Below are 25311 nucleotides of genomic sequence, written 5' to 3' on the forward strand. Positions count from 1 at the left end.
TCAGGAAGGATTCTACAATGAGGACGACTGGTATGAAGATTTCCATCATGGAAATTTTGCTTTTGATGATGCTATTCCTCTATCAACAGAATTGCAGGCTACACCATGGCCCTAGTCTTACAAGCCACCCTAGCTCCCCATGTACGACGGTCATACAGACCCGAAGCAATTCTTGATGAGCTATGAAGCAACCATATCTTCGTATGGTGGCAATACTGCAGTCATGGCAAAGTATTTTGTCATGGCCGTCAAGAGTGTCGCTCAAACCTGGTACTCCTCTCTTCGGCCAGGGACAATCACCTCTTGGCAGAAGCTGAAGGATATGTTGATAACCAGTTTCCAAGGGTTTCAGACGAAGCCAGTTACTGCTCAAGCTTTATTCCAGTGTACCCAGGATCACGAAGAATACCTCCAGGCGTATGTCCGAAGGTTTCTGCGTCTGAGGGCACAGGCGCCAACAGTGCCCAATGAAATTGTCATTGAGGCCATGATTAAGGGACTTCGGCCGGGACCTTCAGCGCAATATTTTGCCAGGAAGCCACCACAAACTTTGGAGAAGCTGCTCCAGAAGATGGACGAGTATATCCGAGCTGACAATGACTTCCGCCAAAGAAGGGAAGAGGCATTCAGGTTCTCTGAAATGACCAGGGGCTTCGGAGGAAGATTTCATCCGAGGCACGTCAGGTCAATTCATAACTCCACTCAAAGTGATGATAGAGGGAGCCAACAGCAAAGGCCACAATACTCTTCGCAAGCTTCGGGGCAACAGCAAAGCTCTGTTCGGCCACCAGCGCCAAGGGGCAGAGGCGCCAGGGGCTTCGGGGGAAGATTTGGGGATCAGCCAAGAAGAATTTACTGTCTATTCTGTGGTGAAGACAAGGGCCATACCACCAGGATGTGCCACGTCACCATCCAGAAGCAAAAGGAGATAGCAGAAGCTGCAGCACAACAGAGTCAGCCGAAGCAGGTCATGCACACTGCTTCGTACCATTCGCCTTACATTCTAGAATATGTAGGCAATCACTCTGCAGCTTCTGTTGCTTCGGCAAGTCAACCCCAAGCATCTTGGCAACAGCCTCCACCGCCACCACCAACACAGCGAGGACAGCAGCCAGAAGGGAGTCAGCATACCCACCTTCAGAGGGACTTCAGAGAGGAGTCCGAAGCTCGCACAGTCAATAGCACTGTGCCAGAGTCGAAGCACATTTACTGACAAATATCCTACCTCGACAGCAGCTTTTTCGCATTTTTACATTCAGTATTACTTTTTTGATTAATAAGGAACAATTCTGGGAAGTCTAAGTGCTTTTTATCGTTTTTCAATTTCTTGTAATAGTTTCGTCTTTGGCCATAATGAAAATATATCTTCTCCATAGGCTTGAGTTGCCGAAGCATACATATTTATGGTGGCACGAAGGACCTTTGAATTATCAAAAATTTGTTCTAAGGGACACAGTGCAATTTATTCGAAGCAGTAAAAAGTCGTTCCTAAGGGAGCACAGTGTAAGTTTTCTGAGCCTACAACGAAAAATAAGCGCTGATTCCGCCGAAAGTAAAAGGCGAAGAAGCTCCTAAGGGAGGCTTACAGCGAAAAATAAACGCTGATTCCACTGAAAGTAAAAGGCGAAGAAGCTCCTAAGGGAGGCTTACAGCGAAAAATAAACGCTGATTCCGCTGAAAGTAAAAGGCGAAGAAGCTCCTAAGGGAGGCTTACAGCGAAAAGTCAGCGCTGATATAAAAAGATTGTGTGCTCTATTGCAGGGATGTGTGTATCTTCGGCACAAATATCATTTTGCATAACATAACATCATCACATCATTTTGCATAACATAAGCATCATACAACATATTGCATGTGGAACAAGAAGGGGATACAGTAATGATCTTCGGAGAATGTTTTGAAAAAGAGAAAATCGTAAAGAATTGAGAAGAAGTGTAGCCTCATTAGAGTGACAACATAAAACTTTTTTATAGCTTCGGAGAATATTTTCACGAAGCTTGGATATTCCTCATCAGAGAAGTATGGAAATTCTTGTAGTATATAAAAGATTTTCTTCACAAAGCATGAAAAGAAGGGAAGGTGTTTTTTCGCCCAAGGCTCAAAAAACGGCATGTATGCAAAATTTCATGCATCGTAAAGAATTGAACTATAAATAGATTATATATTACATTCAAAGTTACAATGTATTACACATGTTACATTACAAATATTTTTACAATAGCATCTAATCTTCCCTAAGAACTACTTCTGCAGCTTCGTTCAGTAGCTGATCGACAACCTTGTCCATGATGGCTTCAGCCATTTTTCTAATTTCGTCGTCCCCCTTCGGGTGGGGGCCCGGAGATGCCTCAGCAGGTTCTGAGGGAGGAGAAGATACGGCTATATTACTATTACAAACCGCGAAGAAAGTCTGAAATCAAAAATTACAACAGAATAAAAACCACTAGTTAATACCTATTTGCCCTTCGGGCTCTGCGCTTTTCTCAGCAGCCTCTGCTATCTTCCTAGCATCATGGATGCCTTTTTCGCTTCTTTGAATGATTTCTTGAGCCATTTCTCGGCCGCCATTGTCCTAAATGTCGGTGAAAAATTTTCCACCAACCAGGCTTGCTTCGGCCGAGGGGTCCTTTATATCTTCGAAAGACAAGGCGGTTTCGGATTGCACTAAAGATTTCACATGATTACATCCTTTTCTTTCCAAAACAGTAGCAATCCCCCTGGCGCCTGAAAAAGCACATATGTCTCCGTGGCTGTTCAAGATTTCCTCGAAGGCCTCAGCTTCGTGACTGATCCATTCAATCGGGCCTTCTGGATTCCCCCTTATGAAATTTTCTTCGCTAGAGAATGCGCCAACGCTGGCGAAGCTGGATTTTATCTTCTTAACACACTATATGGATTTATCATAGTACCTTTTCTTGGAAGCACGAAGCTCTTCAACATTTATTTCCAAATGATTTGCCCATTGATCACTAAGTTCTCGTTTTGTTTCTTCTAGTATGCGTTCTTCTTTAGCTCTGGCCAGTTGTTTCTGAAGATCCTGAATTTCGCGTTTTTGGGCTTCAGCTTGAGCCTTAGAGGTAGCTTCGTCTTCCTTTATTTTATCCACTAGTGTAAGCAGAATTTTATCTTTTTCCAAAGCTTCGTTCCTCAACTTGATAACCTCTGCTCGTAGGTTGTTGAAAGCAATATTATAGCTCTCGTCTTCGGCATTCTTTTGTGCTCTTAAAGCGTTGCTCAGTATTAAACCCTATATGAAAAAAGAATTAGTATAAGGATAAAAGAATGATTCAAAAATTGTAAATTTTCAAATATACAATTCTCACACCTTTAGACTATTATATGCAAGGCTATCTGCAAGATCGTCCTTCGTCATAGCGCAGAGTCCAGCTTCAAGCTTCGGAAACCCCATACTTCTAGCCATCTCCCGGCAGACAGATAATTCTTTGTTGTCAGGGAGGCAGTATAGGAAGTCATCTTCGTCTGTCCCATTGAACACTAGTGCCCCCTTCGGATATTTCAGTTCTCTGGCATAGTGATTAGCTTCAAAAATCTCTTCTTCAGATAATTTCTTCCCCGAAGCATGTCGCACAATATAATCGCATATTTTGGAAGGTGCTTCGGGGGCAGCAGTGTCAATTTCTTCAACCAAAATTGGCTCTAACATTTTTATTTTTTCGGCTTCCAAAGCTGCCTTTGTAATTTTTGTTTCTTCAATTTCCAAAGGTTTTACCTTGGTGGGCTCTGAAAGCCCAGCTTCAGTTTCAAATTGTTGCTTCAAAGCTTCAGCAACAAAGGCTTCAGTAGACACTTCAGAAGTTTCAACAGTTTTCTTTGGAGTTATGCTTGAAGATTTAATTGTCTCCAAAACATCTAACACATTAACCATCCTTTTTCTTTTCGGGGTCACTGTTGGACCCTTCTGGCTTTTTCCTGTCTCAATTTTTGCTGAAGGACTTAAAACTTCTAATGTTTTTGCTTCTTCAGTCCTTGGTTCTTCTATCTTTTCTGTTGCTGGCACTTCGGCCAACTGTTTGATTTCTGGCAACAGTGTTGATTCTTTAGCTTTGGTGGCCGAAGAGGTATCACCGGCGAACTTAGGCACTGTGGCCAGTTCAATATAACGTGGCCGGTGCGTGAGAACCTTTACCCTTTTCCTCTTCGGCGCCGGCTCACTAGGAGCGGCTGAAGTAGTTTCCTTCGCAGAGGAAGTATTCTTTCTTTTTTGACCCCGCACTGGATAATGGTAGTCGGGGTAGACAAACCCAATTGCGTCAAATACTCGATTGAGCCTCTTCTTCTTTCGGCCTCCGAAGGCCGCTGATAATGCAGTATCTTCGGCCTTTGAGTATACCCCAAGCAGTTCATCACTTACAGTCTCAATGCTTTTTAGCCAGTCATCATCTGGCTCAACGAATTTATCTCCGTACTTGAATGTGTATTTTAGCCTGACTAGTCCACCTTCGTCAGGTTCTTTAACGGTTTCCTCCGGCATTTCCCAGTTATCTGCAAGTGGCCATACTCTGAAGGCAATATGTTCTTGCATTAAATCCCTTGTCCCAATAAAAGAGCACACTGCGCCGAAGGCTCTTTGGCATTCTTCGGCTGTTTCATCCATCACACTGCGCCGAAGCGTTGCCAAACAGGGCGCATAATGATACCTTTAATATCTTCTCGGATTTTTAAATCATTTTCACATAAAACCATTCTGTCATCCAGTTGCCGGGCCATCTTTTCCGAAAGGTTGGCACGGGGCAACTTGACCCAGATCGGGCGCCGAAGCTGTAGCAGCCAAAATTGTTGTGATAATGCTCTTTGCCCCAAGGTTTCGTCTCATACAACAACTCATGTATGTTGCAAAAACTTTTAGCATTTGGTTCCAAACCTTGGCTCCTCATGGCCCAGACGAAGATGCCCATCCTTATGATTGATTCGGGAGTGAGTTGGTGAAGGTAGACTTCAAAAATCTTCAGTACTTCCACAACAAATCTGCTTAAGGGAAATCGTAGTCCAGCTTTCAAGAAGCTTCGGAATACCACAACTTCATTTTCTTCGAGAGTAGGCACAATTTTCTCCCCAATATTCGCCCTCACAATAGACATGTCTCGAAATCTTCCTTTCATGGTATCAAGATGACTCTGCTTAATACTCGATTTGCCGAAGAATGTGTGACTCGGTCGCCACGGTCGATCTTCGAAGTCTTCGCCCCCACTTTCTACATCATAGCTGTCACTGTCACCAGTGTCTTCAGACAAACCCTCCAAAATTTCTTTAGTAATCTTCTCTGTATTAGTCTTCGACATTGATTGAAGAAAGCCCAGATGCATCTCTTCAGAAAGACTTAGCTTCGAATCACTAACAACTTTTTTATCCTCAGACATCCTTGCAAACGCTGAGAAAGTGCTCTCGAAACGGAAGCTTAAAAATCCAAAAGGCCAAGCAAGTGTTGTTGCGCGCAGGCTAATAGTTGGGTGAGTAAAAGCAGTTGGCAAGAGAGCGTGCCAAATAAACTCGGGATGAGCTCTTATTTATACACCCAGTGCGTTGAAAACTGGAGGGTCCCGCTTGTCAAAGACTGTTGCTATTCTAGCAAAGAGAAGGTGTTTTTTCGGACCTTCGGCTTAAGGCCTTCGTCCATATCGCAATATGAATTTATCATTACAACAAATTAATATTGCGAGGGGCTACTATTGGGGGCCTTCGGCTTCCTAAGGTCCTCAAAAACATAATTTGACAATGTTTTCCAAGTATGTGAGCAGGTATCTTCGGAATCAGGTTGCGGATATACAAAAGCATGGTCAAGACGAAGCTTGACTGAAATAGAAGACGATCGTGACGAAGGATGAAACAATCACGAAGCTATGTGCAGAAAAGCTTCGGCATGGCAGCAGAAAAGGGGAACCGACTTAAAGATGAAAAGCCAAATTAGACCTTGGAGAATTACTATAGAGTTATTGATAAAAGCAAAGGGCATTAATGTAATTTTACATGGGCTGCGTCCCGTGCCTATAAGTAGATGAACAGTACTCCCGTACTGTTCACGCTGACTTGGCATTGGCATTTCGTTTATACCCTTACTTCCCTTCAAGCCGAAGGTACATTTGTAATTTGTTATTGTTTATATAAGTAAAATAAATAGAAATAAATTAATAATAATGTTCAAAGTAATCATGTTATTTTCCGTATTTTATGCATAAATCTTTTCTTATCTTTTATTATGATTATGAAGATATGACCTTCATAACCTTCGTCCGAAATCCATTATATCCAAGGGGAAATAATGCTTCGAAGAACGAAGGACTTTAATATTTAACATTTTATGTTGCCTTGTTCTTAATTCATAGCATTTGAGAACAAGTCCCCAACAAGTGGATCCTTAAAAATCTAGTTTTATTTGTCAGGTTAAGTAAAGTTACCTGCATCTAGAGTTCTTTCTATCCTAGTTCAAGCACTTGGCCTATACTAGCCAATTTCTTATCAACCCTTCTTATTCACTGGAATGCTACATGTAAGTCAGTGACCAAGTCTTCATGTCCGAGAAGTAACGGCGATCCAAATCAATTAATATTCAGCTGAGGATCTCCAATCACACGACATATGTAGCACTTAACCCTTGCATATGTCAACTCGCCACCGGGGTTCTTAAGACCAGATCAGGTTCACGCCAACCGAGAGCACAGATACACCACCGTCCAGCCTCTTGCCACAGAGGGTACACGCTACTCTTGCCATCTCTCCACTCCCATTGCGTGTTGTCTTATTCTGGTATTAGTCTGCCCGAGGCAAAGCTTACCCATGATGAGGCATGTGACCAGTTAAAGGGTCCTCGGTCAGCAGGCCTACATCGAGACGATCCTTAATCGACTCAGACGGAGACACTACACCGAGACTCCCTTCTCGTGCAAGTCAACCGCCCGGTCTCAGCTTTATCAATTTCAACCCAAAGTTTGGTACCTGGCAGAGGTACATCTTTTCCGATGTTGAACCCATCACGACCATGATGGATCCACCATCAAGTTTTATTTTGAAAACATCCCACCCACTTGAAGCATCATCTTTTGTCAAAACAAAACATTTTGTTTTTCTAGAGCAAAGCTAAGCTTAAGAAAAACCTTTTTATAAAATAGGTGATCAAGGAAAGGTAATCAAATTCTCAAGGAAGGAAATGCAGCAACTTGTTTAGCACACAACTCCTATCACCTAATGCATCAAGCAAGTGAGAAAGATTTTAAAATAGCAAGGAGGTGGCAAATGCACCGGGGCTTGCCTTGTGTTATAGGTGAGTCGGGCTCTGCTCCACAGATGTCAAAATAAAAGCAATTCCCAGCCTGTGGTTCTTCAGGTGGTGGTGTAGCTCTTGCTTCTTCAACTTCTACTAGGTGAGTGCCCGTGCGTTGCAACGGAAACATATAATACCATGATAAATTTTGTATAAATAAGTGTTATACTAAGAAAAGATTTCATAATAATACAAGTACTTCGCTGTCCCTCCGCTGGGAATGCAAAAACAAAAGATCTTCTCAGAGGAACGAAGTTTTAGCAGTAGCAATTCCAAAGGCCAAACTGTTGTAAAACACTGGTGGTACACCATCCAAACACAACAATATGAAAAAGGGGCATCATCATCAGGCATGAACAACATCTGCAACAGATACTTGCAAGCACAGCAACCTGCCCCCTTGTCTCTAATTATCTTAGTAACCACAAGTGTTTACATACCCAGCGATGTTCAAGGAGTCCTCATGACAGTGGAAGCTTACAACCCTCTTTCCTGTGATGACCTGAAGGATTAAGATCATTTACAACCTATAAAACAGAAGAATCATATGCAATTCAGTTGATAACTTGATGAACGACAATTATAATAGTCAGTGAGTGCAATTCAGGATGTTATTGCGATGTGCACCTCCTGCATGACCAGATCACGAGCAACCTTCATGGAGTTCTTGCCCACCATCCCGGCGAGGAGGTGCTAAGCGCCAAGGTTCAATGTCATGATGACCATGGTGTTCCTGAAGTCCACCGTTCTGTCTTGCCCATCCATCAGCCTGCTGTCGTTGAGGACCTCGAGCAGAGTGTTGAACATGGCGACATGGGCCTTCTCTACCTCATCAAAGTGGATCACGCTGTACGACCTCCTCACTTGTTCAGTCAGCTACCACCCTCTTCATGGCTGATGTAGCTTCAGTCATAGGTAAAAAAATTCCAGCCCATGTCAGAACACGAGCCATCTGATAACACAGTTAAAATACAACATATAGCAAGTGTTTAAGGAGAACTGTAGTTGAGACAAAGACGGTATAATTTTCTCTCGTGTTTGATTATTGTAGAGTGTTGTAGGACAAGCACAAAATCCGTAGAATTTTACAGCATACCCAGAGCTATGATCTTGAGAAGATAGTCACTGCCCCGGAAGCATCAATCACACAGTCACCTTTGTGAGTGGTGTTGCTGGCTGGTAATCTACTATGAAATTGGCTAACACACTATAGAGCATGACATGTCCGAATATAGAGCACTAACACAATAACACACCATGAAATTGTCTAGCAAGATCTGTGACATTATATGAACTTATGAACTAACATAGTCATCTTTGTGTTAGTGCTAGCAGCATGGCTCTAGAGGAAGTTTGATATCAAGAGGGCCTAGTTGATTCTTGGTCGTTTTTTTTCCAAGGCGCGTTGTATGTTCTGAGTTGAGTGGGTGTTCGTTTGTATGGGCCCTTGCCCTTTTTTTTCTTCTTCTTCTTCTTCTTCTTAATACAATGATATGCAGCTCTCCTGCGTGTTCGAGAAAAAAAGATACAAATTTAAGAACAACACCACTTAAAATTTTAAGGTCTGCTGTTGGCTGCCTAATATATAATATCAGAATCAATCTGTCAGCATGTATGATAAATAAATACTCTAAACATATCATGAACTGCAATGCAACAATAGTCATGATTGCGTATTGTTCTTTGTTTTCATGTAAACAAGTCAAGCATCAACACATCTTGTACATCTGTTCAGTTATAGATTATGGCAACTACATCGAAAATTGAACATTGAGCTGACAATGCTGTTTCTCCATGGACTCTATTGAACCACTAATAGCATAATCCAAAAGCATAGTATACCATCAACAACAGTTATGTTATGTGACCTATTTCATCTGTCCAAAGTGAAGATACTGCATATTTCTCTTCTACCTAATGTTTTCCCTATGACATTGCAAAATCTTAAAATGTAAATATAAACTTCTTAATAGCTTATTGCATTTCTGGGAATTCTCACAGTAGCATTTAATCAAAATTCACAAGTGCATACATGTAAAACTTGAAGCAACAACACAAGATCAATTTATTTAGCACCGCTTTCAGGAGAGTTAGGAAACATAGCATGGAACTAATTTCTACATACTATATGTTAATTGACTAACTGTGCATGGGGACCATAGGGGTGAAACTAAACAAAAATAAGTGAGACACATAAACTCACCTGCCATAATGGAGAATTCAGTTTGCTCTCAAGTGCACGGCCCAAGGCAACTGCATCCAATTTGGAAGCTTCTGCGAAAAAAATTGCAGAGCATCTCGTGTTGGTTGCAATCACACACCACTTGCAGTAACAATTGTCTCTAGAAGTCTTTCTTCACGAGTCTTAATCCCTGGTTGACTTGAGCTAGTATCATCAGTTGGTGTAGAACTGGAAGTTGGACCCCAAGGACCAGAAGGTGCATTCTTTGAAGCATCAGATGAGGCTCGGCTCTCACGTTGAATTTCACTTGGATCATACCGACCATATCTTTCAGATTCCGTGGTCAAAGATCTACGGAGATTAGGGCTCCTGTATGTGCTACCATTGTCATTTGTCATCATCTTTGTGCCATATAAAATTTTGGACCATAACTACAAGATCACACAGTCACCGATTAAGTAACCCAAACGTAGGATATAGACAGAGCAAGGGTACCTCTACTTTAATGGCCTTGGTCCTCCGAAAGATAGATTTCAGAGGATAAATAGAAATTGAAACACTAACATTAAAAGTTAGGCTATAGGTTTACCAAGGGAAACACTAACATGCTAATTACATGTGGTGTCTGCACCTAAGGGGTGGTAAGGATAAATAGAAACTGAAACGTACTACAAGCATGTTTTCCAATTTATGATTATGATTTGCCTATCAATAGTGTATGGAGATAGGTCACAACTTCCCAACTCCTTCACGACTAATGTAACTCGTCACCATATGCGATCTAAAAAATGAAATAGTTAAGGACAACAGAGAAATTTTATAACAAGCTTACTAAGTTTACAATGCATCTCCACATAGATCCCGACAAGTAAGTTTATAACATCCACCTCCACGCAGTCGACCCACGCGTCGAGAGCCATCCGAAATGCGTCCATCAGACTCATAAGATCCCGACAAGACTAATAACTCATCAACACGGACTGGGAGCTCATCTCCCACGACCGGCCAGGCTAGGGGACACCAGAACCTACTCTCACAGTGCATTCCAACCTTCAGCTCCACAACCTAGCTATGTCCATACGGAGGGACTTTCAGGCTTGCCTCCATATAAACATGGCACACATACTTCTAGATGCATGTAAGGTAATAATAGACAAGACAAGGGAGCCGATAAAGAACTTACAGCCATGGTTCCCGGAGAGTAGAGCAGGAGAATAGCCGAGTAGGAGACCCACTGTGCACAAACTCTTCAAGCAGCTTTCAAGTAGAGATGCCTGGCTCTCTGCTTCCTGGAGCTTATATAGCTGCACCCGTACCTTCCTCTTTTCTACAAGCAATCACAACTTTTGTTCTCCACCGTGCAAAATTAAAGCATACACTTTGCGGTAGCTCACATGAGGTCAGGCATTTCACACTCGAGAAGGAGCACCGGAAACAGCCAAAGGCCGGCCACTACAGGAATAGGGTAGAATAAAAGAATCTCCTTTTGAACTGTGACCAACCAATCGCTTCTGAAGTTACTGATTACATTCAGCCGACTTGCCTAATTGCTCTGTAAGAGGCTCGAGCCTGCTGTTGAAATGGATAGGTGTGTAATAAAGTGTAGTTTTTTTTGCCTGTTGGCCTGTGTACCTCTAGAATGTCAGTTTAAATATCTCTGACGTTATTGCCTATGCATTCCATTTTTCCTTTTAATATAAAAAGGCTAAATAACATGACTCGAATCATGCTTCAGTTGTGGGTTAGCTTTTGACATTTGCTATGGCCTCTGGATCGATTCCCATTAGAGACCGGCAATTCAGCCGTAGCCGTTGATCCCGGCCCACTCTTCACATCGTCACTGTCCACAACTTTGCCGTTCTTCTCATCATATAGATTCCCCGGGAGCACCTCTTGTGCAAGCACGCATGCCCAATAGAACAACCACTGTGTCTCATCTGTTGGTGGTTGCTGATCCAAAGCACCACCTGCTTCTAGCAGCAGAAATGTCTTCCTCATCTGGATCCAAGTTAAACAGCCCGCCAGCCCATGCGGGATTGCTCACCACAGTTCCCTGTTTCAGGTGGCTCTGTCTCTTTCTTGAACCGTATCTGATTCATTGGTTCGCGAGCCCACTACGAGCAGAGCCGAGTCGAGACGAGCTCGAGTTGGCTCGCGAGCCGCGAGCTATTTTTCCAGCCCTAGAACCTAGTACTAACCTGATTACCTGTACGACAACGCCTTCTCAGTCGTCGCCGTTGCCGCCCACCGCCCGGTGTCTTGGGTCATATAATTACTTGCAAGAAAAAAAGAATTAACTGAATAGCCACAATCTAGAGAGCAAGTCCATATAATGCTTACAAAAAACATAGTGTTAAATTTATTCCCCGCAGGGATCGAGCAGACCAGATTAAGAATGCAACAAGTTATGATATCTAAAAGAATCACAACTGCTACAATAGGCTAGTAGCAGCAGCAACTGTAAATAGGATATTAAAACGGTAAGTAGAACACAGTAGAAAGGGGGCGTTTAGAACCTAAAAAAACAAAAAGAATCAATGAACCAGAATGCAATATAGAGCTCCTATGGTCCTATCTAAAATGTAAAACATTGAAACCAGTTAGCTGTATCTCTGAATACTAATAAGATAAGGATTGAACAATAAGCGAGCATCATGCTGCTAAAAGGAAGTGGTGAGCTTAAAGATAATTTTGTACATTATATTATCATACAAACAAAATTGCTGATATACAAGATTAAGTTTTTTGGTACTTCACATATAAAAAGGATCCTCAAGTTGTTGTGTTCTATAGTGCTAAAAAATTCTAAAAAAGTAACCATTCCAATAATGGTTCCATACCGACGATTGAGAATTGAGATGAGGCTTGAATTCAAACTCCCGAGAGCCTCCATCTTCTTGGCCACTATCAGCTGAATTATCCCTAGGCAAAGGCAGTATGTCCAGATGAGTGCTCTTGTTCATGATTGCAGCCATGCTCAGAGTACCGGTTGTGGGAGACAGTACAACCTAAATAAAAAAATGCATATTGATTATTTGTCCAGCAAGATAAACTATATCTATATGAATCACTTAATATCAAATCTTGTAGAACAACACTCACACAACTTGTTCAAAGTGTTTCTGCTTTGACAATTACTATTATTTAAGCCCTTAAAGGTTTATTAGAATCACCGGTGAAATCTGAAATGGATACTAACTTCATTAATTTTTACTTCAGTAAGAAGAATATATTTGCCAAGCATCTAATGATTGGAAAAGGGAACATAAAAGAATGTCAACTGTAACAACAAACTGTAACAGAAAAATAATTATGAATCTGTAATCAAGCATCCTATCCTCACTTATTTTGGGTTGAGAGTAGTCAGAAAGAAGAACGAAAACCAGAGACAGCACTTAAACCAATCTCAACAAAAGAACATCAACATGTTGCTTGTAAAGCTTGAGTTCTTTTTGCTCCCTTAGTAATGAGGATATGCTTCGTCAGCTAGATGACTTGAATATTTCTCAGGCTATCATATTTTTTGCTGAAATTATAAAGTGAAAGCTGACAACATTAATATCTCAATTTATTGTCATAACATGAAATTCTTAAGATATGCAAATACAAATGTACATGTACGACTGTAGATTTAGAAGCCAAAATATCAAAAGAACAATGCCACATTTGAAAGTCAAGTATGTGCTATCTATTGTTCTCAGTTCATTGAAGACTACCAGAACTTACATGCCAATTGGTGCAGACTATCAACATGTTGCTTGTAAAGCCTGAGCTCTTTTTGCTCACTTGGTAATGAGGGTGCTTCATCAGCTAGATGTTGGCATGCAGAGAACGGTGTCTGTACAATCACACGAAATAAATAGACTAACTTATGAAGTACAGACCACAGAGAATGCAAAACATGTGACATTGAGATAAACCAAGAGGCAACACAGACCTTTAAATATTTTTAGGGTTGATGTTCAGTGCCAGTGGTATGTTATTTGTAGAGTCAAACATACCACACAACCTAGGGATCAAACGATGCAAGGCATCAACTGTACGGTGGGATCATTGGAGAGGACAGGCTGCACCATCGCCAACAAGCCATCGAGCTGCACAGGACAACAACAAGAAAATCATATCCGAATCCGATAGATCGAGTGTCACCCAGTCAAACATATCCTAACACAGAGGGCAGATTAGATCGGGGCCAAGAAGAGTGAGGGAGGGGGGCACCGCTTCTTCTGCTAGAGCCGGGAGGAGAGCCACGCGACGGCGGTCGCCACGACCGCCAACGCCGTCCCGCTGGGCGAGGCGTCCGTCCCTAGGTTCGTGCACGGCACCAGCAATGTAATCGTCATCCGGGCCACTGTCTCGGCATCCTCGCTCATGGTCGACCCCATCGCGGCTGGCTCCAACGTCAATGTCGCCGTCTAGAAGCTGAAGCAATTAAATTTCAAAAATTTCCCATTCATAGGCACTTGCATTCTAGACGACAGAGAATATTTTTGCAGGCCAACATAGATTGCTGCGATTGACCTAGTTCTGTAGAAATAGGACTGCTATTGCCTTTTTTTCATGCAGCCAATCCATTTCTATATCCCTTTGAAAGATGCAATGTCAAGAAGAGTGTAAGCTTGCAAGTAATGATACACACATTAACAAGTTTGCATTAGGAAGCTGTAGCCTTCTCAGAACATGGGCATCTACCAAAGCTATTAATTCTTCCCATGAAACTATTTGATAAGTAATTGTGCGGTCATGGTGATTGGATAAAGACATTTCATCAATACAATCATGCTGAAACTCATTCTTGTTCAGAGATCCGCGTTCTGAATAGGGTAGTTGTTTCAGTTGCTAGGCACATTCTGCCTAAGACACTGATTCTGGTCTTTGTAAGTTTCCCCATACTCGGTTGCACTCCCCTTTCCTCAAAAAAAAATACAATCATGCTGAAACTGCAAAAAAGAAATTGGGTCCAATACTCATGCTGCATGTTAAATGAGCATGTGACTTCAAGCAAACATAGTTTGAACAAAGTTTTTTTAGATATATATATATAGCATCGATTTCACTTCATTTAAAGAAATCCACAAAGGTAACTCTAAGAAGAATTGACCACAGTATTTTATGGCACTAGTGATCTTGGGTTAACCCTTAAGTTTTCGTTGATTTTTCCAATGCTAGAAACTCAATACATTTATAGAACTACTAACTCCAGCAACTTTATCATAAAATAGTCAATTGACTATAAAACTGGACATGGAACCTTTTGGTTCAAATAGGAAGAGAGCACCCCAAACTGAAACAGAAATACAAACGGGCAGGGACATGATGGTAGAATACAACTCACCTGTGCAGCTCGTTGGCGAAAACATAGAATCTCCGTGCTTTGTTGATACACAGTGCCTTGATCCTTTTGAAAACTGAAAGGTTCTTATTCTTCACCTCGTCCAGCACCACTGACAACAGGACAACATCCTCAATCGTCGGGTTCTCCAGCAAATCGATCTGACACAACATCTCAACTCATCATCCCAGCACACCCTCACACCTAGGCTAAGCGGGAGATGGAGGAACACTTCAGTTACCTAGTGGAGCACGACGTTGGTGTCGACGACGAGGATGGCGGCGGCAGCGGCGCCGAGCTTTTGCTCCGCGGCTGCGGCGCAAGCGGTGCAGGGGATGAAGCTGCAGTAGATGTCGTCGCGGAGGTAGTGCTCCCTGATGACCTGCGAAGAGGCGACGACAGCGTCAGGTAGGGCCATAGGGTTTGGGGGAGCACCTCGAGAGACGACGACGTTTGCCTGAGCAGTTACCTTTTGGATGCGGCCTTGCTTCATCTTCTTCACGAATGACTTGCTCTGCAGCATGGTGGTGAGTTAGACAGTGCACCACGGGATTGCTCCGGCGGCGGCGAGGAACGCGGAGAAGTGTGTGTAGCAGCCGGCGGTGGCAACGGGGCTTAATAATTTGGTTCGACTTGAGTGGCTGACTAGCTTGCTGGCTGCCTGGTCTCGCCGTCTGGGTGTAGGTTCGTTCGACTTCGACCGCGTACGACCGTACATGAAAGGCTGTTCTGTGTCATCATAGACCTGATGAAACCATCAGCGATGCACTGTGGATCCGCGGGAGGAGAACGGTGGGGGGCGGACGAGCGGGCGGGTGGGGGTGCCTCCTCCATGTCGCGTGCAGTCGCTACCTCCCGCCGCAAGCAGAGCTAGGGTTTCGGCTGGGAGTTCGTGGAGGGGCGGTGCAGATGAGGCGGGCGGTTGGTGCGGGGTGGGGAGGGGGAGGGGGCGGGCATGGCTGGATTTGCGTAGACAGGGAAGGGGCACGTGCGGCTGGATGGCATAGACAATAGAAACGGACGGTCCAGATAGATGGGAGGCAGAACGGCAGAACGAGGGGAGGCAGACTACTATTGCTTACTTAATAAGTAGTATAGACTTCTTCTTCGTTTTCTATATATCACATATATATAATCATGAATGCCCATGAAATGCTTATGAGGATGCAAAGATAATAAAGATATATTATATAAGGTCTTGAATACAATTTTCCTTCACGGATCTCCAGAAAACTAGGGTTTTTGGAGTCAGAACTGAAGTTCTTAGGGCAGACATCACTAGAAGACTAGGGTTTTGAGGTTTAGGCATCAAACATTGTCCAAATCATGCCAAACTTTACCCAAGGCTTCTAAATAATATTTAAAGCTTATCTAAAAAGTTTAGTGATTTTTGGAGTTATTAATCAATTTCTAAAATTCCAGGGGTATAGGTTTTAGTCCTTTTAAATGCTATATAATTCCTTGTTTGAACAAAAAATCTTAAAACTATTTTTATTAAATATTATAGAAATTTAGGAGTATAAAAAAATTGGTCTCATATTTTTAACATTTTCCTGGAATTTTCTATGGATTTTCTAAGCTTGGCAGAAAAGAAAAAAAAAGAAAACTGTGAACAGTTCTGGGTTGAAACTGGCCCAATCCGGCCCACAACCAGATGAACGCACCCGCGCACGCACCTACGTTGCCGGATTTACACAGAGGCCCATGATGGTTTGGATAACTGGTTAAGAGCCATGCATCCTATTTCATTGTGTCACTGACAGTCTCAATTAGCCCCCTGCGTTCTTATTTCTTTACAACGCCAGGTACACGACGGTGGACGACGGATCAAGATCTCCGGCGAGCTCATACCGGCCGGATAACTTAACTACCGGTGCTCCGATGCGGTTGACACCAAATTTGACCCCTCCTAACCATTTCCCCTCCATCAATTGTAGAGTTCGAGCTCTTAATCATACTGCCCACGTTGACAGCGCGAGCAATGGACCGACCGAGATGTTCCCGATGATCCAATGGATTCTAGCTCAATTGTATGGGTCAGAGAGTATCAAAAGCACCTAAGGATACTGAAACGAGGAACTAGAGGACATGAACGGACCTAAAACACGTTGGCCACGGCGAGGTTACTTCACGCGGTGTTCTAGACCGATTTGGGGGAAATCCCAAATTGGGGCTCTCTGGTGGGTAATCGGAGGCACGGGTGGGTGCGTTGAGTGCTTGGCTACATGGCAGAGCCGAATGTGTGCTCAATTTATAGGATTCGGGGGCGCTGGCTTGTGATTTGGAGTTGGCGCGGTGGCGGCCGGAGAGGGAAGAGGTTACTGGCGCTAGCAATTCGTGGCGTTCACCGTGGCAAGCTCACCGGCGATGAACGGGTGGGTTACGATGACTCACTGCGACGCGGTTAAAGGGTCAGGGCGTGTCGCGATTACGGCAGGCGGCGTATGCCTCGACGACGGCCGCTGCGCCACGTCGCCGGTGCAAGTGGGCACGACATAGGGCGGAACAGTGGCTTCGAGCTCATCCGCGGTGAAGATCTTTTCACCACGAGGCGTTATTCGGGCACCGGTGAGCACGAATCACCTCGCCGGCGTGAATACAGGCGCAGGGGTCACCGGCGGCAAGGTGCACTGCACCTGCAATCTCGTTCAGTCCACTGTACCATCAGAGTTCCTATCAGGATGCCTGACAGAGTTGTTTGCAGAGTCCAGATCTCAAATTTCCATGTGTCAACTTGCTAATCCATTTTAGCAAGGTTGTTCTCCTACAATCTGGCTTTAATTTCACCATAGTCACCATACTTCAATTCTCATTAGATCATGCTCAAAATAGCTCTCAAACCTGGTCCTAGTTTACTGTCAGTCCAGTTTCAGGGTTGTGCTCGACTGATAGACCATCTTCAGGTCTGTTTTTCTCCCATTTCCATGTAGCACTAAGGCTTACTTACTTAATAAAATTTGTTATCCTTATATAGCTCTACAAATTTGATGTGTTGACCTAGGGCAAAATCCTTATGAATTTGAAGGTACAGGGCTTCAAAGTTGACCCCATTCACTGAAATTCAGACTTAACTCAATAGGGTTTAAGTGGTGCTTTTTGCAAATAAGTCCAAATCCCACATTTTCACTTGTAAATCCTTGAATATGAGAAGCACATAATTTGTGGTGTTATATTATCTTTGTTTTTGCACTTTAGTCCAAAAGTGTACAAAATTTACACTTAGCCTCCTAGGGTTTTAATTCAGGGTTTTTTCGAGGGGTCTTTTCAGGGTTTTTAGCACTTTAGGGTTTTGGTATCACTAAAGTCCTTCAAATATGATATTTTAAGATCTTTTCTCATATCGTTTGAAGTTTTCTCATACTTGGGCTTCCCTTGACACCCTAAGCTCAGTTTAGGGTTAAGTACCCTACCCTAGGGTTTCACCCATGACTAGTCACATCAATAGAACTCATTTGAAATTTTTGCCTAGTGAATGCATTCTAAGTGTAACAATCACATGATATGCTAATGCTCATGATGTTATGCTCAAGTTTTAGTGGCAGTAACATCAGGGGTGTTACAGAGGATTGGGGTAGAAGGAAGTGTAGCCATCAGCCCACAATGTGAGCTCTATGTAGGCCACCTTAGGGCACCACCACAAGGGCACTCGACGACGACGCACTCACCCCAAAGGGAACACATGCCAGTTATGGATCTCACAACGATGCCATGGGTCTCCTGCTCTCGCTATCTCACAGGAGAAAGGGGAGGAGGCAAAAGAGGACGTGCTCGAAGCTAGAGAGGGGGATGGAGGAGAGGAGAGCGTCGAGGGGAGGATAAAGCAAATGGATTAGGTTTTCCACCCTTGATCGAAGTTTTTAGCTTTTATACCTCCATGAGTCCAACAACACTCATATGTGGCCATCTAGTGAAGATCAGAAGGCACAGATGCCAAGACGAGGGGATTTGCGACCCAAGCCCATGTTAGGGCCTTACGTGCACGAGAAAGCAGCTGGGCCAGCGGGTCAGCTTCTATGGAACGATTTGGACCAATTTTATTCTAAGAACAATAGATCATATTGCCTTTAGTCCGATTTATTTTATTTTCTATATTTCTCAGTAGATATGATTATGCAATTCTTGTATAATTTTGTGCACTGTTTTGGTTTGATGTTTGCTGAGAGAAGTTAAGTTGAAGTTCACTAAGTTCAGAAATTAAGTTTAAGAAATTCTAGTTTAGTTTGTCCTTGTGTATATATGTTTATTCTCTCTTAAATAGAAATCAATTTGAAACTTTAATTGGGGAATATTGTTAATAATGACGCTATTTTAAAGTTTATTTATTTTTAATTCTGTCAAAATGTGTTTTAGAATCGAAGTAATTTTTTGGTATTGAGCATGTTTAATTTAAACCAACATTGAATTTTACATGTATACCCATTTAAAGTTTGTTATTTTATGAAGTATCATCATTGAGATCACTAATGGCCTAAGGTTCATTTATGAACTTAGAGCCATTAAATGACTCAAATTATCACTCTAGGCAGGAGAAGATAGTCATGGCACTAGCTAGCTCTGGCTATGCCATTGATAAACCTAGGCATATTAGCTCCATGTTGACAATAGAAGCAACACTTGAGGTAACAAATAATGCCGCTCTCACAATAGTGTATGTTCTCGAACACGTAAAGTGGGAGAGACAAAATAAGAAATGTTTAATGGTCATTAAGACTTCGATCATTTAGTCAATTAGTGTCTATTGTCAAGATTCAACAATAATTTATTGGTTCCTCAGAGGCATATGCTAGAACCATGATGAAGAAAATTGTTAGTAAAAAGTATGATGGTTCTGAAGTAAGAGAGCCCACTTAAGATGGCCAATTGTGCCAATAAACTTATGAGCTTTGACATGGAGTTAAAGAAAGACTTTGTTGTTCACTTGATACAAGTGTCTCTACCTAAAGAGTTTGATACACTTGTTATGAACTACAACATGAGTATAGAAAAGTATACTATAGAAAAGCTCATTGCCATGTGTGTACAAGAAAAGGATATGCTTAAAGCCATGAGGAGTGACAATGAAAATTATACCAAACAATCATCCTATGATAAAAGATGAAGGCTTTCAAGCCTTAATTTAAGAATCAGGGCAAGAAGATCATGTCTCATCAAGAAGGCTCAAACTCAATTGGGGAGAAATATTTTCTAAAGCCACATAATAAGGAAGCTAGTTCCACTAGAGAAAAGCCATTCTATATAGCTCGTCAAGGAGAGGTGGATGATAACACCTGTAGATCCTAACACTAGAAAGGGCATCACATGAAAGACTGTGTACAGTTCATCAACTGGCTAAACAAGAATAGTAAGGACAAAGTTACATTCATAGATGAGCCTCTATATTAAGATCTGCTAATTGATAATTGGTGGATTGGTCTGATGATATTGTTCATGTCACTAATTCTTTACAGAGATTCATATGAAGAGGATTGTTCCAAGAGGAGAAAGAAGCACTTCACAAAGCACCTACACTAATCATCTTGTGTACCACTAAGCTCTATGGAGGTGCAAAACACTAGAATAGAGCACCAGCTCCTTTGGTATGGTTCTTACCTTATATACACTTTAAATGATAAGTTAGGTTTGTATATATAGGCTCAAAGGATCACGATGTCTAAGAGTGGGGGTGAATTGGCTTTTCTAAAATTCTAACAAAAGATTAAACCCTAAGCATGAGCCCAACTTCACCCAAACTACTAGCAACAAGTAAAAGCTATGAAATAGAGAACAACCCTAAGTCATTATTGTAAATACTAACTAAGCAAATACACAAAGTAAAATGCTCAAAGTAAATGCAGAAAGTAAAGCATGGACAAGAAGACTCCTTTAATTTTTCCCGAGGTATTGAAGAGTCAGCACTCTCCACTAGTCCTCGTTGGAGCACCCACGCAAGGGTATCGCTCCCCCCTTGGTCCTCACAAGAACCAAGTGCTCACTGTGAGATGATCCTTTGCCTCTCCGACGTGGTGGATCCCTCACGACCGCGTACAATCGTCGAGTCGGGTCACCAACAAATCCTCCGGGGTGATCACCGAACTCCAATCGCCACCGAGCCATCTAGGTGATGCCGATCACCAAGAGTAATAAGCCATAGACTTTCACTTGACCAAGAGAAGTCTAATGCATGTGGTGTGTGCTCCAGGTGGTTCTCATGTGCACTAATGAGGTCCTAACACGAGACTATGATTCCGCTAATCACCTCACTATGCTTTGTGGACTTGCAATGCTCTAGCAATGAATACGAGGTGGTTGGGGCAACAAGACTCTCATACTGGCTGGTGGAGGGGGTATAAATACACCCACTAACCAAAACTAGCCGTTACTGTAGGATGTTGTGCATGGGCGCACTGGACAGTCCGGTGCGCCAACGGTGCGCTTCCAACGACTAGTTCTGACAACTAGCCGTTGCTCTGATGTCGCACCGGATAGTGAACAGTGCTTATTCGGTGCGCACCGGAGAGTCTGGTGCATGGCTAAAATTCGGGTCTCCGAACAGTGCGCTCTCAGGTTTTGAGGGTTGCTCAAGGTTGCTCTCGGGCGCTCTCGGGCCCACTGCCAGGGGGAGCACCGGACAGACCGGTGCCCCTAGGTCAACAATCTCATTTCCTTTTCTTAAGTTTTTCTAAACCGTTTTCGATTCTAACTTGTGAGTGAGTTTTAAAGTGACACCTAGCACTAGTTGAGTGTGAACATGCACCGACACTACACTATATTTTTCTTGGTCAAACTACTCATCTACGACCCCTCTTTATAATAAGACTAAAACAAAAATAGAAGTCCTAACTCTATACCAAGTGTCCACAACTCCTTCGACACTTAGGATATGAAGTCCTTCATCTTTTGATCCGCCTTTTTCAGTCGTCGCTTCAAGTTCTCATCTGAGTGATTGTTTTCACCATTGTAACGCAACTCCCTGCAATGTGACCTAACTTACCATTTGCTCTGCAAAACACACGTTAATCACATGTAATGTTACGTTGTCATTAATCACTAAAACCAACCAAGGCCTAGATGCTTTCATAGGCCCTAGGTTCCAAAATAGCTATTGCTAAAAGTTACTGTATTCTGCATATGCACCCGATATATCCGTTGATAGCACCGGATTTGACATCGAACTTCGAACAATTTGACCATTGAAAAATGATTGTTACAATGATTTTTTGGGAGCACTGGATAGGAACACCGGGCATGTCTGGTTCAATAGGGGCCAATGTAATGTTCTGTGTACACCAGATGTCACACTGGACATGTGCGATGTAGTTTTTAACATGATTTATTTTTGTATTTTGGGCATAACTTTTAGATTTGAACTCCAATTTTGATGATTTTGTAGATTTCAGTGATGGGGAATGAAGAACTATATATCTTAGATTGGAAGCCATATCAATTTGATCAAATCCAAAATCATGAGATACTTTCCATTGAACCACCTATTTGTCTTAACTTTGGTGAGTTCACTTTCATTTGTGTTTTTGTATTCAAGACTTGCACTTTTTGGTGTCTTATACTTTTGGCATGTCTTGCAGGTATTTAATATGGCTTCTAATATTTTATTTGAGGTGTTTGAAAGGGAAATATGGTTAACCTTTTCCTACAATTAATTTTGGTGGTTGAATGCCCAACACAAATATATGGACTAACTAGTTTGCTCTAGTATACATGTTCTACAGGTGCATAAGGTTCAACACAAACCAATAAATATTTAAGTTAGGGACCCAATTTAAAAGGAGCAAAAATGACTTGAATGTGCTGTGTTCTGGCGCACCGGACTGTCCGGTGCACCAAGACCATACAGGGTCCAACCAGCCACTCTCGGGAAAACGTAGGCGCGCTCTGTTATAATTCACTGGACTGTCCGGTGTGCCACCGGACTGTCCGATGTGCCAGCGGGCAACGACTATCCAGCGCGCAACGGTCGACTCTGACGGATGAACAGTGCAGCACAGTACCACGACAGAAGTCAGAGCAGCGAGTCAGAGGGGCACCTAACTGTCTAGTGCCGCAAGAGGACAAAGCCCCCAACGATCGACCAGGCTCCAGACCCTAACAGTTGGGTGACGTGGCGGCGCATCGGACAGCCTACAATGCCTGTCCGGTGGCGCACAGGACTGTCCGGTGCGCCCATCGATAGCAACCTCCCCAATGGCTACTTTGGTGGTTGAGGGCTATAAATACCCCCAACCACCACAACTCTAAGCATCCAAGTTTTCTGAACATCACATTTAATACAAGAGCTCTAGCATTCACTCCTAGACACAATTCAAAAGATCAAAGCCTCTCCATGTCCCAAATTCATCTTAAACACTTAGTGACTTGTGAGAGAGAGATTTTGTGTTCTTTTGAGCTCTTGCTTCTTGGATTGCCTTTCTTCTTTCTCATTCTTGTTCTCAAGTGACTTGTAATCAAAGCAAGAGACACCTAAGAGTGTGGTGGTCCTTGCGGGGTCTTAGTGACCCGATTGATTAAGGGAAAGGCTCACTCGGTCTAAGTGACCGTTTGAGAGAGGGAAATGGTTGGAATAGACCCGGTCTTTATGACCTTCTCAATGGGGTCTAGGTTCTTTGGAACCGAACCTCGGTAAAACAAATCACTGTGTTCACTCGCATTATTTCTTGGTTGATTTGTTTTCCCTCTCTTTGCGACTTGAATTTAACTCTAACGCTAACCCCTGACCTTAGTGCGTGTTTAAAGTTATAAATTTCAGGTTTCGCCTATTCACCCCCCCTATAGGCAACTTTTAATTGGTATCAGAGCCCGATGCTTCATTAGAGTCTAACAACTCGAAGTGATGTCAGGAGATCACGCCAAGAGGGAGATCGTGACCGACGAAAAGGCCACAAGCTCGGGGAGGACCCTTTCGAGAGAGTCCGGCAACAAGAACAAGGAGGAATCCTCTTCCTCCACCATGTCGCTTCGGAGAGGTGACAAGAAGAAGATGAAGAAGGTCGTCTACTATGAGACCGACTCTTCGTCACCCTCCACTTCAAGCTTCGAGTCGTCCATCGCTTCTAAGCGCCATGAGTGCAAGAAGTATAGTAAGATGCCGCTACGCTATCCCCGTATTTCTAAGCGCGCTTCATTACTTTCCGTTCCCCTAGGCAAACCACCATATTTTGATGGTGAGGATTATTGTATGTGGAGTGATAAAATGAGGCATCATCTAACCTCACTCCACGAAAGCATATGGGACATAGTTGAATTTGGAGTGCAGATACCGCAGGTGGGGGACAAGGACTACGACGCGGACGAGGCCGCCCAAATTAGGCACTTTAACTCCTAAGCCACGTCTATACTCCTCGCCTCCTTGTGTCGAGAGGAGTATAACAAGGTTCAAGGATTAAAGAGCACCAAAGAAATTTGGGACGTACTCAAAACAGCGCACGAAGGGGACGAGGTGACAAAAATCACAAAGCGCGAGACGATCGAGGGGGAGCTCGGTCTATTCGTCCTCAACAAAGGAGAAGAGCCGCAAGTAATGTATAACCGGCTAAAGACAATGGTGAACCAAGTGCGCAACCTCGGAAGCACCAAGTGGGATGACCATGAAATGGTCAAGGTTATTCTTAGATCACTTGTTTTTCATAATCCCACTCAAGTGCAACTAATCCGTGGAGATCCTAGATACAAATTAATGTCTCCCAAGGAAGTGATAGGCAAGTTTGTGAGCTTTGAACTTATGATCAAAGACTCCAAACACATCGTCAACTTGGAGCAAGGCGCCACCTCCACACCCGAGGTGCAACCCATCGCATTCAAAGCGACGGAAGAAGAGAAGAGGGAGTCTACACCAAGTAGGCTTCCAATCGACGCCTCCAAGCTCGACAATGAGGAGATGACACTCATCATCAAGAGCTTCCGCCAAATCCTCAAGCAAAGGACAGGGAAGGACAACAAACCCCGCTCCAAAATGGTGTGCTACAAATGTGGTAAGCCCGGTCATTTCATTGCTAAATGTACAATGTCAAGTGAAAGTGACAGGGACGACAACAAGAAGAGGAAGAAGGAGAAGAAGAGGTACTACAAGAAGAAGGGCGGCGATGCCCACGTGTGTCGGGAATGGGACTCCGACGAGAGCTCCACTGACTCCTCCTCCGACGAGGGCGCCACCAACATCACCGTCAACAAGGGCCTCCTCTTCCCTAACGTTAGCCACAAATGTTTCATGGCTAAGGACAGCAAGAAAAAGAGGTACACTCTAGAGCCACCCCAAATATACAACATCTAGTGATGAGGGTAGCTCTAGTGAAAATGAAGATGATTTACTTACTCTTTTTGCCAACCTCAGCATGAAACAAAAGAAAAAAATTAAATGAATTAATAGAAGCTATTCATAAGAAGGATGAACTCTTGGATAGCCAAGAGGACTTCCTTATTAAAGAAAACAAAAAAACATGTTAGATTGAAAAATGCTTATGCTCAGAAAGTAGAGAAATGTGAAAATTTATCTAAGGACCTTAGCATTTGCCATGATTCAATTTCTAGCCT

General features: G+C 43.0%; 2 long non-coding RNA genes across 2 annotated transcripts; both read right to left on the reverse strand.

The window, feature by feature from the left end:
- Nucleotides 1-7489: 7489 nt before the first annotated feature.
- Nucleotides 7490-9853, reverse strand: LOC118472081 (uncharacterized). Its single transcript, XR_004849631.1, has 2 exons — nucleotides 7904-9853; nucleotides 7490-7803 (listed from the first exon to the last, which is right to left on the reverse strand). It is a non-coding gene; the product is annotated as an uncharacterized lncRNA (long non-coding RNA).
- A 945-nt stretch (nucleotides 9854-10798) lies between these two features.
- LOC103627450 (uncharacterized) lies at nucleotides 10799-13292 on the reverse strand. Its single transcript, XR_553612.3, has 3 exons — nucleotides 13185-13292; nucleotides 12299-12466; nucleotides 10799-11733 (listed from the first exon to the last, which is right to left on the reverse strand). It is a non-coding gene; the product is annotated as an uncharacterized lncRNA (long non-coding RNA).
- Nucleotides 13293-25311: the final 12019 nt, after the last annotated feature.

This window comes from Zea mays, chromosome 5 (assembly GCF_902167145.1).
Source record: "Zea mays cultivar B73 chromosome 5, Zm-B73-REFERENCE-NAM-5.0, whole genome shotgun sequence".
NCBI lineage: Eukaryota > Viridiplantae > Streptophyta > Magnoliopsida > Poales > Poaceae > Zea > Zea mays.